Source organism: Rhinolophus ferrumequinum, chromosome 11 (assembly GCF_004115265.2).
Source record: "Rhinolophus ferrumequinum isolate MPI-CBG mRhiFer1 chromosome 11, mRhiFer1_v1.p, whole genome shotgun sequence".
NCBI lineage: Eukaryota > Metazoa > Chordata > Mammalia > Chiroptera > Rhinolophidae > Rhinolophus > Rhinolophus ferrumequinum.
Window position 1 is genome coordinate 22,113,741 of NC_046294.1, and position 19,139 is coordinate 22,132,879.

At 46.5% G+C, this 19,139-nt stretch overlaps 1 protein-coding gene across 3 annotated transcripts in view; it reads right to left on the bottom strand.

Moving 5' to 3' along the window:
- LDLRAD3 (low density lipoprotein receptor class A domain containing 3) overlaps positions 1 to 19,139 on the bottom strand; it is a 217,480-nt gene that overhangs the window by 3,245 nt on the left and 195,096 nt on the right. The window lies entirely within an intron of this gene.

Here is a 19,139-nt window from a genome sequence, read left to right on the forward strand (position 1 = left end):
GTGAGAAGCACTGTGCTAAGCAAAATAAGCCAGACACAAAAGACCACATATCGTCTAATTCCATTTATATGAAATGTCCAAGAAAGGCAAATTTATAGACAGAAAGTAGATTAATGGTTGCCTGGGGCAGGGGGTGAGAACAGGGATTAACTGGTCACCAGGTTGGCATCGGGGATCTTGTTGGGGTGATGAGAATATTCTAAAACTAGACATGGTGATGGCTGCACAAATCAGTACACTTCCTAAAACTCACTGAATTATACACTTAAGATGGGAAAATTTTGTTACGTACATTATACTCCAATAAAGTTGTTTAAAAAACATTAGCCCTAGGAAATACAATATTCAGGGAACAGGAGTGATAGTTCCTATGGCAAAAATGAGTTTTTCAATGGAAATTTATAATGTAACATACACAAGGAACGCCGGTCAGTGTGTCTGGGTTCCTTATGCCTGCAGAGTGCTTATTTTATGCCAGGCCCCACGCCAAGGTTTCAAGATTAGAGAGCCCGCATAGCACAGGCAAATGGCACACAGCACACGGACTCTGGAGCCAGACTAGGTTCAAATCCCAGCCCTTCAACTTACTGGCTGTGTGCCCTTTGGAAAGGGGTCAACCTCTCTGTGTAGTACTTTCCTCATCTGTGAAATGGGGATAGTAACAGTTCCACTTCACTGGGCTGTCGTGAGCATGAAATGAGTGCATAATTACCAACAGCTGACACGCTGTGCTATGGCGGTACATGCTCAGACATACAAATACTTGCTTTATTTATCACATCTACTTGCCTTGCAGCACCTCCACGAAGCAGGTGCTGTAATTGCCTTATTTGTAAGGAGAGGAAAGTGAAGCTCGGAGAATGGGTCCCCTGACCCAGGTCACAGAGTTAGGAGCCATGTGTGAGCTGAGTCCAGTCTGACTTCAGAGCCTTATGTCCAATCCTCTGCCCTGTAGCCCCTAATATTACCTGCTAGGCAATCTGCAGGCACTTCCTCAGAGGCCCTTGGGTGAAGGTCTGGTACATGCGCCATTCTTACAGGTGACCGATATACTCTTCTCCACATGTACTAATGAGTCACACGTCAAATACTCAGATAAGGGGCTTCCCAGGCAGCAGGACACAGCTGGCAAACATGGCAAGGTCCAGGCCAGCACAGGAAACCTGAGTGGCAAGGAAACGTTTCCTCGTAGAAAGCTGGAAACCCCTCACCTTTGCGAACAAACAACTACGCATGGTTGTGGCACAGCTGGAAGAATAATCTAAGTGAACAAATCTCGTGACTGTATCCTGTGCTCTTTCCACCTCTGAAGCAGTGAGGAGTTTTTAGTGGATGCACAGGGGCCAAAATGTACCCCTGAAGTAGCAGCAGCAGCAGCCACCACTGGGAGCTCAGGCCCTGGAGCCAGGCTGAGCTTTACTAAATCCCACATGTGTGCCTGGTCTGTTCACCACTGTATCTCCAGTGTGTGCCTGGCACACAGTAGGCACTCAATAAATGCATATAGCTCAATGCAAAAAAAAAAAAAATCTGTGTATTCACACACCCTGGTAAGGTAGGTGCTATTAACTTTAGTATTCCTATTTTTCAGATGAGCAAATTGACTCAGAGAGGTGAATTAACTTGTCTAAGGACACACAGAGGTAAGTAGAGGAGTTAGCATTAGAACCCAGATAGTTCTAGCTTCAAAAAACCACACGCTGTGAAACATACAATCTTCTTTCCTGATGTCAGTCTTTCCTGGTTCCCCCAAATAATCCTAATCTGACACAAATGAAGACCTTCCCCTTCAAGCTTTGTGTTAATTTTCTTTCCAGTTATACTCAAACACGGACGAAAAGCTACGGTGTGCCTGTGGATCACTGTTTCAGTGAATCACTGTTTCAGTGATAACCGTACAGAAAGAAGCAGATAAAATCCCAGACTAAAGGCAGAAGCCTGCTGCATGCAGACAGCTGAGGGAGGGAGGCAGTGTTGGATTTTTCTGGAGACAATTAGCTGTCACTCAGGGGTGCTGCTGGAGTTCTGTCTGTTCTCGGTTCAGATAATTAAAAGCTGGGTGGGGCTTGGGTGTGTGTATGTTTCAGAATTCAGACATAAAACCAAATACCCTCTTTATTTTGTTATCTCCAGCAGAACTGACGGGTTGAATCCTGGGGCTGTCACTTGTGGCTGTTGCTCCAGCAAGTTGTTTAACTTTTACGAGCCTCAGACCCCTCATCGTTAAAATGGGGGTGGCGCTGGGTAAACAACAGTAACCATCTCCTTGGGTCACCCGGAAGGTAAAATACAATGTATTGTATTCACAGAGCGCTGAGCAAAGTGCCTGGTAAGGGTTCCTACTCAGCTAACGTCAGTTCTTTTTTCTTTTTTACGATGGTAAATATATAACATAAAATGTACCATTTTAACCATTTTCAAATGTACAGTTCGGTGGCATTAAGTACTTTCACACTGTGGTGCAACCATCACCACCATCCAGCTCCAGAATTTTTTATCATCCCAAAGTAGTTAATGCTAATTCTTAGTGTTCACATTCTTTCCTTTATTCTCATCAACTTCTCTGGACCAGAGGCAGAGGCTGGGAGAGTCTACTTTTGATGGGTAGGGTGGGGGAGCGGGGAAGGACTGAGTGAGTTCCTTTGCAGTAAGATATGTTTCTTAAAAGAGGAAAGTGGCTGGATTTTCACACAGAAAACAAATGGGTCCAGGAATGTTAAAACACTGACTTCTGCGCAACCACTTGTGGTTTTAAGAATACCAGAGGGAGCTCCTTAGAAATGGATGGAATGTAAAATGCGTGTGGATCTTAATCTCATTTATGGCTCGGAAAGCAGGCTCTCTCCAGGTCTGCCCACTTTGGCAGGCGAGAAGCGGCAATCACATTTGCTGGAGAAATTATGAGGTTACATAACTCAGTGGTGCCGGGTCTCATTTTTGCTCTGTGTGTAAAATGTCATCTTGTATTAATTCATTAACTAGACTTACTTTTCTTCAGAGCTTAATAAGCCCCCTGGCCAAATGACTAATATCCGAGTTGCCTTGGACCTGAATTCCAAGTGCACCATCCATGGATAATGAAGGTTCCATTTATTCTGGCTGTCCCTCAAGCTAATGCCCTCATACTCCACTGTCAAACAGCTCGAATTCCCGTTCTGTATCTGGGGGCTAGCGCCCGCTGCCGCCTGTGAAGGAGTGGGCTGTATTTTGCACAACTCCAGGGGCGCTGTTCCCCTCAAAGTCATCAGAGATTTGTGTAGTCATCACAACAGTTTTCTAGCAGATGACAGTTAAGTGTCTTGAAGAAGGGTGGCTTTTAAAAATTCACAGAGGTGCTTTCTGGCCTGATGGAAGGACTAAGGAAGGTGGCACTTGTGACTTGGCGTTCCTTTGCTTCTCAGAAATTCCTTCTTCCCCATGCAAATTCAATTTCCTATAGGATACCTTTTGTCCTCCCTATTAAATTGGCAAAAGCAACATCGGATTTCATATTTTGCTGGCCAGGACTTGGGAATACAGGCATAGTTATTCATGCAGGGCTAGGGAGCAGGTCAATTAGTATAACTCACATTGGTGGCAGGGTTAAAAATACTTATCAAAATAAAAAATGTACATATCCTTTGACAAAGACGTTCCACTCTGAGGGATCTAATAAATATACTCAAACATATGAGAAATAACTCCTTAACAGGAATATCTGTTGAAGCATTGTTCGTAAGAGCAAATTCGTCAGAAAAGCTCTTAAAGTCTATCAATTGCAGCCTGGCTAATTAAATTACACTGTATCCGTACAATACCACATCTATTTAAAAAATTAGGGCCGCTCTACATACACGGATGGAACAACCTGAAAGATATTGTGATTATTTAAAAACAAAAAAGAAAGCAAAGTTCAGTTGAGAATGCACAGAATACTTCTAGAGGGACACACAGAACTGCTATCACTGGTAGTTTCTAGGAAAAGGAACAGAGGCAAGGGACAGCCTTACTGCTCATTGTTCTCTCTTCTATACTTTTACTACATATTTGTACTGTATTTTCTACTAAAAGTATGCACGTCATGCTTTCCCTTTGGCATTGCCTCGGTTGATGGGGTATTTCTTTCTTGTTGTTTCAGTTTTATTTTTTTAATTGTTTTTCCTTCCTCCTTTCCCTGTGATGTGCGTGTTCCTGGGGGTTCACACCCCACTGTCACTCACTCACTCGAGACCCCTTAATGACTCCCCACGCCCTGAGGATGGCTCCAAAGTCTCCAGCCCGATTTCTGGAGTCCAGAATTCCTGTTCTGGAATGTTCACTGCCCCAAAATGACTCCTCATCCTTCTTCTGAAAAATCAACTCCTGTGTGCCTTTAAAAAACAATTCTTTTTTAAGTTTAAAGTCAGGTTTATTGAGGTATAATTTGCACACAATAAAACCTACCACTTTAAGAGGTATAATTGGATGAGTTTTAACACAATGAAATGGTTGCATAACCATCACCACAAACAAGATACCTTCCATCCCCTCCCGACAAGTTCCCCTGGTGCTCTTGGCAGTCAACCCCTCCTGTCATTTGCAGCCAATGGAAACCACTGAAAGTTACGCAAGTGGAATCATATGGTACGTAGCTTCTTTCACTTGGCAAAATGCTGAGATTCATTCGTTTCTGTAAGTATTGCTATTTCATTCCTTTAGATTGCTGAGTAGTATTCCATTGGAAGGATGTACCATAATTGCTTATCCACTCACTAGGGAGGGAAGGCATTGGGTTGTTTCCAGTTTCTGAACTACGGATCTTTGTGTTAACCTATATTTTCATATTTCTTGAGTGTATATACTTAGGGGTAAGGCCGCTGGGTCATAAGGGAAGTGTATATTTAACTTTATGAGAAACTGTCACACTGTTCTCCAAAGTGGCCATCACATTTTACCTGCCCCCTCGTTGTTCTGTAGCCTTACCAGCACCTAACGTGGTTAGTCTTTTTAATTTTAGCCCTTCTAGTGGGTGCGTAGTGGTGTCACTGAGGCTTTAAGTTGCATTTCTCAATGACCAACGATGTTGCGCATCGTTCATGTTGTTGATTTGCCATCTGTGTATCTTTGGTGAAGTGTCTATTTAAATCTCTGGCCCATGTTTAAATGGGTTTGTCTGACTACTTATTACTGAGTAGTAAGAGTCCATTATATGTTCTGGGATATAAGTCCTTTTCCAGAAATGTGTTTTGCAATTTTTTTTTTCTCCCAGTCTGTGGCTTGTCATTTTATCTACATTACAGTGTCTTTTTGAAGATAAGTTGTTTAAAAAAAATTTTTTTTATTTAGTCCATTGTATTATTCCTCTCACATTTTGTGCCTTTTGTATGCCATCCAAGAAATCGTTGCCTAGAAGAAGGTTTATAGCTTTATCTCTTCCATTTACATCTATGATCCACTGCAAGTTCACTTTTGTTTATGGTACAATGTCAAGTTCAATGTTCCTTTTTCCCTCCCTTTGGAGATCCAACTGTTCCAGCACCATTTGTTGAAAAGCCTATCCTCTCCTATTGAATTACCTTGGCACTTTTGTTGAAAATCAATTGACCAGACACAGTCTGGGTTATTTCTAGATTCTCTATTCGGTCTGATTGAGCTTTATACCAATTCTTATGCCAATAAGTATATGGATAACTGCAGCTTTACAGTTAAGTCTCAAACTCAGGTAGTGTGAGTCTGCTGAAATATAACTTTATTTCTGATTATAAAAACCCATGGCAATTATTCAAATTAAAGTAATATAGAAATGATCAAGACAGACAAAATTCCCCCCAGAAACCCACTAGAATTCCACTAGAGAAACAACGTTCATTTGGTGTGGACCAGGTATTGGCAAACGTCTTCAGTTAAGAGCCAGACGGTAAATATTTTATGCTTTGTGGGCCGTACGATTTCAGTTGCAATTATTCAACTCTGGCTTTGCAGCACACAAGCAGTTACACACAATACGCCCGTGAACGAGTGTTTTATGTCCCAAACTTTATTTACAAAAATAGGCGGCAGATTGGATTCGCCCACTGGCCTTAATTTGCTGATTCGCAGCATATGTAGATCCTTCAAAAACAAGTCTCTATGCGTGGACACCCACCTGCACTTCTCTGCATGCTGTACAGATATTTCTGCAAATGGACATCTTTCCTCTCCCACCCCCCTCCCCCCCACACGTTTGTTAGAGAAGCTGTGTAGCATCCCATCATATAGATACCTCACAATTCACTTATCCGTTGAGAGCCTGTACTGGTATACATGTAGGTTCCTTCCTTCTTTTTTTTTTTTCTTTGTCCTATTACAAACACCACGACAACATTCAGGCAGAACAACCAGATTGTGAGAGCCACGAGCAGAGGGCCAGGCTTGCTCTGTCCACCGTTTGATAGTCGGTGCCCAACACAGATGCTGAACAAATTAGTGATCTGTGGTCTCTGGTACGATGACTTCTTAGCACGGCCTCCTAGAGGGTGGTCGTTTCCCTGGCCATCTGGACTCTGGCTGTGAACACTCGGATGGACTTGAACTGTCTCCTTTTCTCGGTCCACACCAAGCCACCAAGCATGGTGTTTCTGCTCTGCAGTGTTTCTCCATCTGTGCTTCTGGTCTCCCTTCACATGGCCCAGGGCAGCAAGAGAAACCTCCCCGTGGGTCTTGCCATCTGTAGCCTCTTTGTCCTGTATCCTGCGAAGACTCCCTTGGTTTGAACATTACCCAGCTCTGGGCCACTGTGGAATTCTTATAAAATCTTTCCGATAAAGGACCCTCAGTGGCTCCCCCCACCTTCCTTGGCCAGGCCTTTAATCTCTGCAGTCTCCCCTGCCTGGGCTTCCTAACACCAACCCCCGGAGGGTGTGGGGAAAGAAGGCCAGAGTTGGAGTATGGAACGCTATTGGCCTTGTGAGCCTTCCCCCACGTCTGATTTGAACTAAATAATAATACACGCAATACTAACAACCATCACCACCACCCGTATTTCCTTAACTCAAAAACAAAGAGTAAAATGATAATTTCATCATAATAATTATCATAGCAGTGCTCGTCCTACCAGCCATAGCTTACGTGCTTACACGTTACCTCTGATTTTATAGTCCTTACACCACCTGTAGTAAGTTGAATGGTGTCCCCCCGAAAGATAAGTCCACTAGGAGCTTCAGAATGTGACCTTATTTGGAATAAAGGTCTCTGCAGATATAATTAAGGTAAAGATCTCAAAATGAGCACATCCTGAATGAGGGCGGACTCTAAATCCAAAGATGGGCGTCCTTAAGAGACACAAAAAGGAGAAGACAGAGAAGCAGACACGGGAGAAGCCCACGTGAAGATGCAGGGAAAGGCTGGCGTCAGGCAGTCCCCACGCCAAGGAGACCCAAGGTGCTGGCAGCCAGCAGACTCTAGGAGAGAGGCATGGGACGGATTCTCTCTCAGAGCCCCCACAATAACCCAACCCTGCCACTATTTTGATTTCAGACTTCTGGCTTCCAGAACTGTGAGAGAATAAATTTCTGTTGTTTTAAGCCACCAAGTTGGTGGTGATTTGTTACGGCAGCCCTAGGAAACTACTCCACCATCCTAAGCAGCAGACCGTTTTACACACGAGGAAATGGGAGCACAGAGAGGTTAAGGAACCTGCCCAAGGACTCCATACACCTCCGTTAGTATTAATAGCTATGATGAGAGCTAGCCAGTGCAGGAACCGGGAGGAACCCAGGCAGTCTGGTTCCAGAATCTCTACTCTTAACCCATGACTTTCTTTCAGTGTTCACACGTCTCTCACCATTAAGAGGAGTTCCTGATGGACAAAGGCCAGGCTCTCTCCTTAGAACCCTATGCAGGGCCAAATGCAACCCTGTAAATACAGTAGGAACTCCGCAAGTATTTTTGTTTTATATCTGTAAATCAACTTTGAAACATGGTAATTCACAATCTTGTCATTTACAGAGTCACTGACTAAGAAGGTGAAGGTAATCTTGACGCTGAAGTGTGAAGACTAGAACACTTGCCGCTAATTTCCATCCCATACGCACAATTTCACTTCATCCTTACAACAACTCTATTTTATAGATGGAGAAACTGAAGCCCAGAGAGGTTAAGTAACTTACTGAAGGCCACAGAGCAAACACATGCTACAACTAGTGTTTGTGCCCAGGGGTCTGCTGCCAGAAACCGTTACATCATCCCAGGTAGTTCTCTATGCCCACCCCCTCCTTCCCACTTCTGTCCATGTGTTACCCCACCTTACTGTTCTTGCAATGGAGTCCTTTCTCCAGTAACTCCAGTGTAGTCTCAATCTTAGACTCTGATCAGTATAAGATATTTCACGACAAAGAGCACCTAGTCAAATAAGTGTGAGAAAAACTGACAAATTAAGCCACTTTCTTCCTGGCTGTTCAGAGTGCAGGCGCGGGAACCAAACTGTTTAGATTTAACCCTCAGCTCTGTCACTTACTAGCTATGTGACCTAGGACCCGTTACTTTACTTCTCAGAGCCTCAGAACCCTCATCGGTGACGTAGGGTAATAGTGGAATCCACCTCATAGGTTTGTTTGATGGATAAAAAGAGAAAATACATTTAAAAAAGTTTACTGTGTGTCAGGCACACAGCAAATACTCAACAAACCCTAGTTAGTATTAATAGCTTTATGACAGGACTTTTTAGAGTCTTTATAGGCCAATGTACATTGTGATGCTTTATGAGAGGATGCGGCTATTTCATCAACCTTGGTGCTATGCTGAGATGGACAGAACACACACCATGTTCCAAGTAAGTACGTTCCCAACATTCTGGAAGGTATCTTTTCACAAATCAGATAGGGGCATCCTTGGCCCTTGGGCATCTGTCAGAGGAAGCTCTGCGGCTGTGGCGGCCAAGGTAAGAGACAGAAGCGACGGCCTTGGTCCCCCTCCCCTCTGTGCAGTGGCAGCCTCCCCCTTCCAAGCCACTCACTCCCAGTTAAGGTTCAGCATCACCATTTTTGACAGAAGCCTGCCAAGCACCAGGAGACTCCAATTGTGCAGCAGCTCCCGAGTGGGAAATAAGAGATTCCATCCATTGGGAAGACGGTGACTCCCTGCCATCTTGACACCTGACAGGACCGAGCAGGCAGGGGCCGACCCTGTACAAACGCACAAGGAGCCCACGGCGGCCCTGCGTCTGCCCTCCACACCCGCGATTTGTCACGGCGCCTGCATAACCAGTTCATCGGCGTTACGTCTGCCCGTTAAATGCTATTCCCAGGGGAAACGCTGAGTGTGCACTTGGAGCCTCTGAATGCAGAAAATTTTCTGAATAATTTAGGGAAAAGGGCTACTGAAGGGAAACTGAAGCACTACAAGTGGAACTCCCAAGGGGGAGCTTCATTGCTCATGACGAAGTTCACGGCTTCTGGAGGTTTCAGACAAATCTGAACACAACCACCCGGCTGGCACCCCAGGAGGAAGGGTGATTCGGTTTGTACACAGTGGGGTCTTGTGCTCTGGTCCCAGTGCTGGCAGGGCAAGGGCTCCTCAGAGGGGCGCACAAGACATCTGATCCCAATCAGGACTCTGCACAGCAGCGGGTCCCATCCCTAGTGCCATGTGTCACACCCTCCACGACTGCCACCCTCCTCCCAGCCCAAGGTCTTCTCCGCCATGCCCCACTTGCTTTCTACAGTCTCTTTTCGCTTAGTAGCAGGGTGCTCTTCTTTTAAAACCCAAATCCCTTCGTCATGTCACTCCTCTGCTTAAAATGCTCCAGTGGCTTCTCACATACTCAGTATACAGTCCAAAGTCCTCGCCATGGCCTCCTGGACCCTAAATAATCTTGCCCGTTTGAACTCTGACCTCCAATCCTGGCCCTCTCTGGTTCCTTCTGCTGCAGACCACCCCCCACCCCCCCGCCCCGCGTCTTCTTCTATGGTTTTAGAACACTCCAAGCACACACCTGCCCCAGGTCCTTTGCTCATGCTGTGCCCTCTGCCCAAACGTTTGTATCACTCACACTCTATCCCACTCAGGTCTCTGCTCCTAGGTCACTTAGGATTTCCTGGGCCACTGTCATCCCTCGCCATCGCCTACCCTAGCCTGATCTGTCTTCACCGTAGTTGTCACTGCCTGTCACTGTTCACATTTGTATGGAACCATCTCTTTCCAACTGGAACATAACTCTGAGGGGAACCAGGTCTGCTCACTCATTGCTATATCCCCAGTACCCAAACCAGTGCTCAGTGAATACTGTTGGGGGAAGTGGGCAGAGGGTCTCTAACTCTGGGGCTCTGTAAGCCTCGGTCTCAGCATGTTGTCCTCCTGCCAGAAGCACTTGCATCTTTCACATGAGACTAAATGCCTTTCTGATATGCCAAGTGCTTTACGGCCGTGACCTCATTTAGCCTCACAGGTGAGAAAAATAAGTCTCAGAAAAGTAAAGTCTTGTGGTTCAGGTCACATAGCTAGAAGGTGAATGAACTGAGCCTTGAGCCCAGGTCTGTCCAACCAACACCGAGAGATAACACATGGCATGATGACAGGTCCCACACAAGTCTGCTGAGACGCTCTGCTCTGGGGAAAACACCCCTGTGGCTGAAATCGCCCCATTATTATTGATTGGCAGCTGGCTGAGCTCGGGACTCTAAGAAGACAATGTTTCCTGTACAAAAAAACACAGTCCCATCCTTCTAGAATCTTCCTTCTCAGAAATTAGACGGGGGCAATACAATGCATTCCCCACAGCCTCCTGGGTTAAAAGGGGAGACTGAAAGAGTTTAATCAAGAGACGGTGGCAAGCCGTTGCCAACCTCAGGCCTGAGGGGTAACGATGTGGCTTCTAGAACTGAGTCAGACCCAAGAGTCTTGACAGGAGCTGAGGCCTTTTGTGAACTAATGTGGACACTGCCAACCTGTGGCCTCGCAGAAAGGGAGCTGGGGGAACAAATATCCTGACCTTTCTCTCTTTCCACCCATGCAAACCTCCTACTGGTGTTTGCTACTGACCAAACCCACCCAGAAGCCAGATGGTAAGAGGCCAGCAGATGCAGCCCGTGAAGGTCAGCAGTGCCTGCGGGGAGGAGAGGCGTGGAGGCTGGCTGGAGACGCTGATGGAGGGCATCCAGTGCGGGGCTCCCTGCTCCGCTCCGGCGACCTTCACCCCCTCCCCCATCTCGCCTGGCAGGCCCTCCTATCCTCCCAGCCTTTGCTACCACTTTCATGACGCTTTCCACGCTCCCCTCTGCTGGAATGAAATGGTTCCTATCTGTGCTCTCCTCACACACTGTCCTTCCCTCTGCTACACGCCGAATGACATCTTGCTTCAGGTCACACGTCTGACAACACACCGGAGGCGAGGTGGCTTAGGAGCACTGCTGCTGCCCGCCTGGCCCGATGCTGACCGGCCTGCATGGCCATCTCACCACCACACGCACAGAAACACCTTCCTTCAGAGCTGGCACCCATGCCACTGCACCCTGGTGTGGAAATAAGCCAAAACCCACCAAATGAGCAAACCAAAGGCTATTTATTCAGAGCTGGCTGTCGCAAGGGAGTGAGCCACCGTCAGTTGTGTTTTGGCACAGACTCAAAGGCAGGCAGGCAGAGGATGGGAAAGCTGTATAGTGGGAAAAAGGGATGGCTTCAGGAACGTCCTCACTGGGGGCTGTGGGCCTGGGGAAGCTGGAGGGGCCTAACTACACGTGGGGCATCCCATGTGATTGGTGAGGAGAGCATATCTGGCTTTCTCCGCTTGGTCCTAAGCTGGAAGTGGGGATAAAAATTAGGGAAGCTGTCAGTTATTAATCAAGTCTTGGATGTTTGGAGCCCATTATTAAGCGGCTATTGTTTGGCTTCCTGGCTGGTTACTGCAGATAACGGGTTGGCTTTCTGGGCTGGCTGCTGTAGGCTGTGGGTCAGCGTTCTGCTTTTATACACGGTGTGGGCATTGTCCGTCTGTCCATTCAGTCTCTCACTGACTAGCCAACCCACGTCCCCAGGTCTGGCCCAACTCCCATTTCTGCTTGAGTCCCTGTGACACGCTGGGCAAGTCTAACACTGTTCCTCATTTGCAAAGTAGGGACAACACCACCACCTCGTTGGGTGGTTGTGGGGCTTAGACCTCATGTAGACGACTCCCTGTCATGCAGTGGTAAGCCTGCAGAAATACCCGCTCGTCTGCGCACATAGGAAACTGAGATGTTAAGTCCAATGAGGAAATGTCTATTCATTAGGAAGAGGCAGTGCACACGGTGGTTACTCTGCGTTCGGAGTCTGACCGACTGGCTTAGAGTTTGGCTTTGCCACAGAGCACCTGAGTGACTATGGCCAATTTACTGCCTTTTTCTAAACCACATCTGTAAAGTTGGGATTAAAAACATACCCACCCCAGAGCTGATAGGAACATTCAAGGCTATTCCTTCAAATCTGAGCCCAGGGAACCAACTGTGAGCTTGCATTTGTTTATCTGTGTGAAGACATCCCTCAGTTAAAAAGGGCCCAAAAGGGCCGCCGTGTGAGTGCTGACTGGCAGACAAGAGAAAACGCTGCTGCCCTGAGGGAGGCAGGAAGAACAGGTGGGATTCCAGGGACTCGGAGGCTGTGGCCTTCCAAGGGTTGTGCTGAGAACTGAAGAGCGAAGTCTGGCTTTCTTTACTCACTGGTGGAGCCCTGATCACAGGTCAGGCCCTGTGCTCAGCGCTGGGGATTCTGGAACCAAAATGGCAGGGATCTGACCTTGGAGAAGCTCAGGCATGGGGGAGGCCCTGGTGTGCCTCTGTCCAGCATGGCCCTGGGTTATCTCCACCACTCCCGCCGCCTGTCACAGACACTGTCCTGACCACTATCAAGCAAGGGCACAGGCACAGCACATCCACCCTGGCTTTCCTGTTTAAAAAAACATGCCGTGGGGCTGCAGCGCCTTTGGGGATCCCATTCCAAGCTCATCTCCTGTCCCGATTTAGATGCGGATGGAAAAATTTAATTTAAAGGGCAGACCAGCAAATGATTGAATCAAAAGAGAACCGTGAAAACCCCACTGAACCATTACCATGGCAACTCAAGTTTCTAAAACGAACCGAAAGGAGGGTGCTGGGCAAATCTACGTTGCCAGCCTGCCCAGCGTCAGCTGGACCATAGCAGGAGCCATCAAGGCCCCAGCCAGAGGGAAATCAGAGAGGGGACCCATCTGCCAGGAGGGAACTCGGACTCTAGGGCTATCAAGAGCTAGGAGAATAAATTCAAAATGAGGGAGAGAGAGAGAGAGAGAGAGGAGTCAGAGATGAGACAGTTCTGAGACTGAAGACAGAATGATGCAGGCATCTCCCTGGGAATTCTCAGTTGTTCTTATTCCAAAAGGCCAAAGGAATTCTTGTCCACGCCACGTTCACTGTGCTCACCCTTGGGAAAAAGGGGGCAGGAAGTGTGCATGAAAGTCCCTGCATTTTCAACAAGTGTTAATGACACAGCCAACTGTTACCAGCGGCCGTGACTGACAACGAGACAGCACGCAGGTATGGAGGAAAGCCTCCAGTGACCCCAGAGCACTGTGAGGCCGGCTAAGAGCTGCTGTGCCCTCAGAGCTCGAGCTCTGCCTCTCAGGAGGCAGGGCGCCAGTGATAACCCAGGTAGTTGGGTGGCGAATGGCCTCTTTGCTAAGACACACAGGCCCAGGGCAGTTACAGAATGAGCTGGAGGGGAAGAAACTTAATTGGCTATTTAAGGTAGAAAAGGGCATTTTTTAATAGGAATTCAGATTGCCTGCACAACGCAATGATGAGGGTAACTGGGAGCCAGGGCCCGGGTGGCCGTGTTAGAACTCTGCTCAATTGTGGAACGGCCTCAAAAAAAAATGTCAGCAGAAGAGAGCAATGGCAGGGGTGGGGGGTGGGGGGGAGGCAGACCACTTCTACTGCAGACCACAACAAGCTAAAGACAAAGCGAGCCTGCAGAAGAGGGGTATCCAACTTGGTAACGAGCTCAAGTACCAGGATCAATGTTCTATTCATTCTAACCATCAAAGGGGGGAGAGACCTCCAGGGCACCTCTCTCCTGTGCAAAGAGTGGCTTCAGCCCACCCTGGCTCCTGTATCCTGGGCTATTCTTGCAGGCAACCTGCTTAAAATGGATACACGTGACTCCTGGAATTTGCTGAATCAGGAGGGCTGTACAGAATTACTATTCCGATTGCTTACTGTGTTCATTTACCTGGAGTAGTATGGGGGAAACGGCAAAATTAAATGCTTAGCAGACGTTCTTTGAACTCAATGGTCAGTTGGTTTCTGGTCTGGTAATAAGGCTTGGTGAGTTATAATACAATGGTTTATGGAGCCTGCAGTGTCAGCAGCCGGAGTGAATACTGCTAACTCAAGTGGGATGCGGGAAGCAGCAATGCCGTCATCAGTCTGTGCGCGCTGTATAATCACACACAAATGGCATTGCAGGGAAAAGCTAACCCTGAAAACCGGGGAGAGGAAAAATCTTCCTCAAGGGTGCCATTGTCACTTCAAATAAAATCTCATTTGTGGGGGCTGAGAAAACAAACATCATCATCAAATATCAATGGCATCCCTAGCCACCCTAGATGATGACGTCCCAGTATCAGCTCTGGTCCCTGCCTTTCCTTTTCATTCCTATCCAACACTTTTCCATTCGTGTCCAACTCCTGTCCAGGGGGAAGGTCCTGCTAATACTGCTTCCAAATTTTGGAACCAGTTACCATCATCTGTTGCACAGGTTACCACAGGAACTTCCTAGCGGGTCAATTTCCAGTCTTGTTCCTCTCCAATCCATTTTCTGCACAACGTCCAGAAAATTTTTTAGGCCAACAAGATGGCTGTTCATTATATGAAAAGATCCAACCTCCTCACAATGGCTGAGACAGGCCTCTCTGATCTGGCCCTTGATTCTTTTACCATCTTTCTTGCACCATTTGTCGTCTAGTACCCCATGCTTAGCCCAGGGGCTGGTGAAGTCTGGGCCTCTGCCTGTTTTCATAAATACAGTTTTATTGGAACAGTGCCTTGGCCATTCACTTATGTATTGTCTACATCTGCTTTCATGACACATTGGCCAAGTTGCCTAGTTCTGACGAGAGACTCTATGGCCCACAAAGCCTAAAACACTGACTGGCTTACATTGGTCTCATTTTGATTCCTTCAGCAGGCATTATAACAAGCAGTGAGCTGAAGATATACCAGCTGCTTTTATCCAGTATACAGTCTCTTTGGGAAGTTACTCGAATAACCAAAATGTGCCAATCATGATAAGGCTACTATAACCATTACAGAGTAAATGGTGAAATCACGAAATCAAGGAAGAAATCCAGCACACCCCTCCCGGCCATACTTCCAATGGCTCTTGTTTTTTATTGTCTGTAGAAGCGAGCGACTGAAATGTTCCTACAGGAAATGGCAAACTTGAGTTTTAATCTTGGATATGAAATACCCGGGTGGTTAAAAATCTGTCTGCTCTCTGTCACCACCACCTCCCGGGTGGTTGGGCAATGTTGCCCGACTGTGAGATCCACCTGTGAGAGGTGCCTGGAAGTCTCCTATTTATGCTTCCTGAAATGAAGGCTTGATGGAGGCTTTAATGTGCTCACGCTGGGGGTGTCCTTCTAACACCAGAGGACCTCCTGGGCAGCAGGTCACTGACTCCGGCTGTTCCATAATAGATGAGTAACTACAGGGTCTGGGGCAGTGAAGGATTCAAGGTTACCTGCCTGATTCTTTAGAGAGGAAATCATCACCAACAATCCCCAGGGCCATTTTAGAATCCCCTGTCAAAAGCTCTCCAGACATTGAACACAGGCTGGAGGGCTCGGGCACGCATGTTAAAACATTAATGGGGCTGTGTTAAAACAAGCAAGTGAAGAGCTATAAGCTTTCTGTCACTGACCGAGGGCTTAAGCTGGCCTCCTTAGGAAGAGCAATAAGAGGACCCACGTGGATTGGTGGGATGCAAAGATGAATTCTGTGAAGGGCCAACACCAGAGAACACTTGCTCAGTCATTAACCATTTACTGAGCATCTACTAAGGGCCCGCCGGGGTGCCAGGAGATTCTGGGTCACTGATACGGAGCAAGAGTTATTGGGGGAATGGACAGGGAACCCTGAAAATCTCAGAGTTCCCATGGCTGCTTAGATTTTTTAAAAACTTATTTGTTGAATAGGAACTATATGCAAGGTTCAACACTCAAAAGGTAAGAAAGGATTTGCAGGAGAAGGAAGTCTGTTTCCCGTGTCTATCTTCTAGCCACCACAACCCCCTCCTTACCCGCCTCCCCCCAAAGGCAACCACTGGTACCATTGGTTACCTTTCCTTTTGTGTAGGCTTCCAGAAATCATCCAGGCATACATTAGCAAGTATTTACTATTTTTAACACACATGGTAATTAAATTTTTTTTTTCACTTAATGAACCACATCCATACATAAATTTTCCTAAACCAAATATCATTTTGCCTGTTTAATATGCCTATACAGTACTTACTATATGCCAGGTTCTCCTTTTTCAAAAAATAAATTTAATGACTGTCAAAACTAAGAATTATCCTTGGAACAATTATATTAACTAAATAATAGAATTTTTTCAGATTTTGCCAGTTTTCCCCACTAATGTCCTTTTTCTGTCCTAGCATTCAGTCCATGATCCCACGCTGCATTTGTCTCCTCTAATCTGTGACAGGTTCTCTTTCTCTTTGAAAGTAATAAATATCGTGGAGGAGATCCTTTGAAACTATGCAAATTGCCTGTTTCTGCTTCAACTTCTCCCCACTCATTTCAGCATTCATGGAGCTCTCCTGCAGTAATTACTCCTGTGCTGTTCCAATGATGATTTTCTATTTCTCTCATTCCCTCCGCATTCATTAATTGGAATTTTTCTGTAAGGAAGATCTGCCCCTTCCTCTCATTTATTTAGTTATTCGGTTATTTATTTACATTAGATGGACTCATGAATATTTATTTTACTCTCTGAGCTATAAGCCAGTACTGTTATTATTTACTATTAGTATTTAATTTGTTACTCAAGTTGTTCCAACTTTGGCCACGGGAGCTCTTTCTAGTTGGCTCCTGCAACCTTCCAACACACCCCTATGATTTTGTTTGTTTGTTTGCGTTTTGGACTACTTGTTTACTTGCTGCAGAGGATGCTTCAGGCTCATCTTGTATTTCCAGCCCCAAGCCTGGCATCCATTCTTTTTAATAAACAGCTGCACAGTGTGCTTTGTAGAGAAGAGCCATCACTTATTCGACCAGAACCCATTTGATGGGCAATTAGGATTGATTTCCAATCTTTCCCTATTATAATTATTTACAATAAACCATCCTTGTAGATGGGTCGTGTCACACTTCAGCAATTGTTCAAGTAAAACCTACAGTCTTTACAAATACTTCCACGGCCCCCCCTGAGCACCTCCGTGTTCTCTCTGACCCCAGGTCCCGCTGCTCCTTCCTATTGGCCACGTGTGGTGGGCAGCCTCTGGGAGGGTCTCCTCTGATTGTTGGGATTCCGAAGGATTCCCGGAATTCACACTCTTGCATGACCTTTTTCCTGTGAGTTGGGGTTGTACTTATTTTCTCACCTCTAAAGAACAGACTATGGCAGAAATGGTAAGTGGTCATGCGCTCTATTAGGTCATAACAGGACTGTGGCTTCTCTCTCTCTCTCTCTCTCTCTCTCTCTCTCTCTCTCTCTCTCTCTCTCTCTCCTGCTCTGAGGGCCATGACGAGAGCTGCCCTGCGGAGAAGTCCTTGTGGCAAGGAACGGAGGGAAGCCTCCAGCCTCCAGCGAGCCCGTGAGGAGCTGAGGCCCTCGATCCAGCAACCCACAAGGAACCGGATCCTGCCAACACTATGTGGGTGAGCCCCACAGCAGCTCTTCCCTCAGCCTTCCGAGGAGACCGCAGTCCCAGCCGACAGCATAACTGTAACCTCCTGAGAGACCTCGAGCCAGAGCTACTTTGTACAAAGGGCAAAAGCAACTCATGTCTTAGAAGAGCTGGGAGTGAAGAACAGTCTTCTTAGCGACGGATGTACAGGAGAATCTTTCCAGAAGTCCCTCCTTCCAAGGACTGCGTCTCTCTTGGCCTGCTATGTCCTCCCCAGTATGACTTCCTGTCCACATCCTGACTCAAATGGCCAGTGAGCCACTTTCTCCTTGGCTTCTTCACCCCCGTACCCCAACTACTTTGGGGGTACTTTTCTCTGCTTCAGCCTCCCACTGCACCTCACCTGACCCATGTCATGGCACTTCTCACTCCCTCTCTTGTTGACGAGTTACTCATACAGGTAGTTTCCTGGGAAGAAAACCTTACATTTCTTGAGGACCGATGCCCGTTTCAGTCATGTTCACACTCTGTCCCTCTCACTCCCAAGCACTAAGTTCAGCCTTACACACGTATATTAGGTACGCTATCATATCTGTAGAACCAGTAAGTAATAAGAAGCCTGAAATTATGGGTTTAGGATCTACCGGCAGTCATAGCACTTATCACACACAGTGTTCGCTATTATAAGTTATTATTATCACCATTCAATGTTTCATGAATGAATAACCCCTACTCTAACAAGGCCTTAAATTTCTGGACTCCCGATGCTCTTCCTCCTCAATTTTAGAATCTCCAAATTTAGAGGAAATAAGAGATAATTCCTGATCAAAAGCAGAGGGCCTTCAGCTTGATTCTGTTGTTTTTCTATAGCAAATGCTCCTGCAGGTGATAGCTCCACCCAGAGGAACAAAGAGACACTAGTGTTAATCTTCCCTGAACACTCAAGGAGCAGAAACCGCCAGGCAGGAGTCTTGACAAGATTCATGTCAATTAATATTCTCCTCATCATTCCCGGGAGTTTGCTGGCCACCGTACCATTCCCGGCAGAGCTTCTCTTGCAACAAACAGTATCGATGTCCAACTGCATTATTTGAACACACAAATAAGGGAGATAAAGGGAGACTCGGCCAATTGTATTTTTTTTTTTATTAGCTTTAGAGGAGGAAAACTCATAATCACTCATGATTGCAAAGTCCCCCTTTTGTCTCAACAATACAGACCTAAGCTGGAGCTATTCTGATGGCACATAAACAAGCACTTAAGCCCTTTTAGTCTATAAAGACTTTGAGGGAATAAATGGAGATGGGAGCAACCGTCCTGCTCCCCTTGTTGTAGAAGACCCT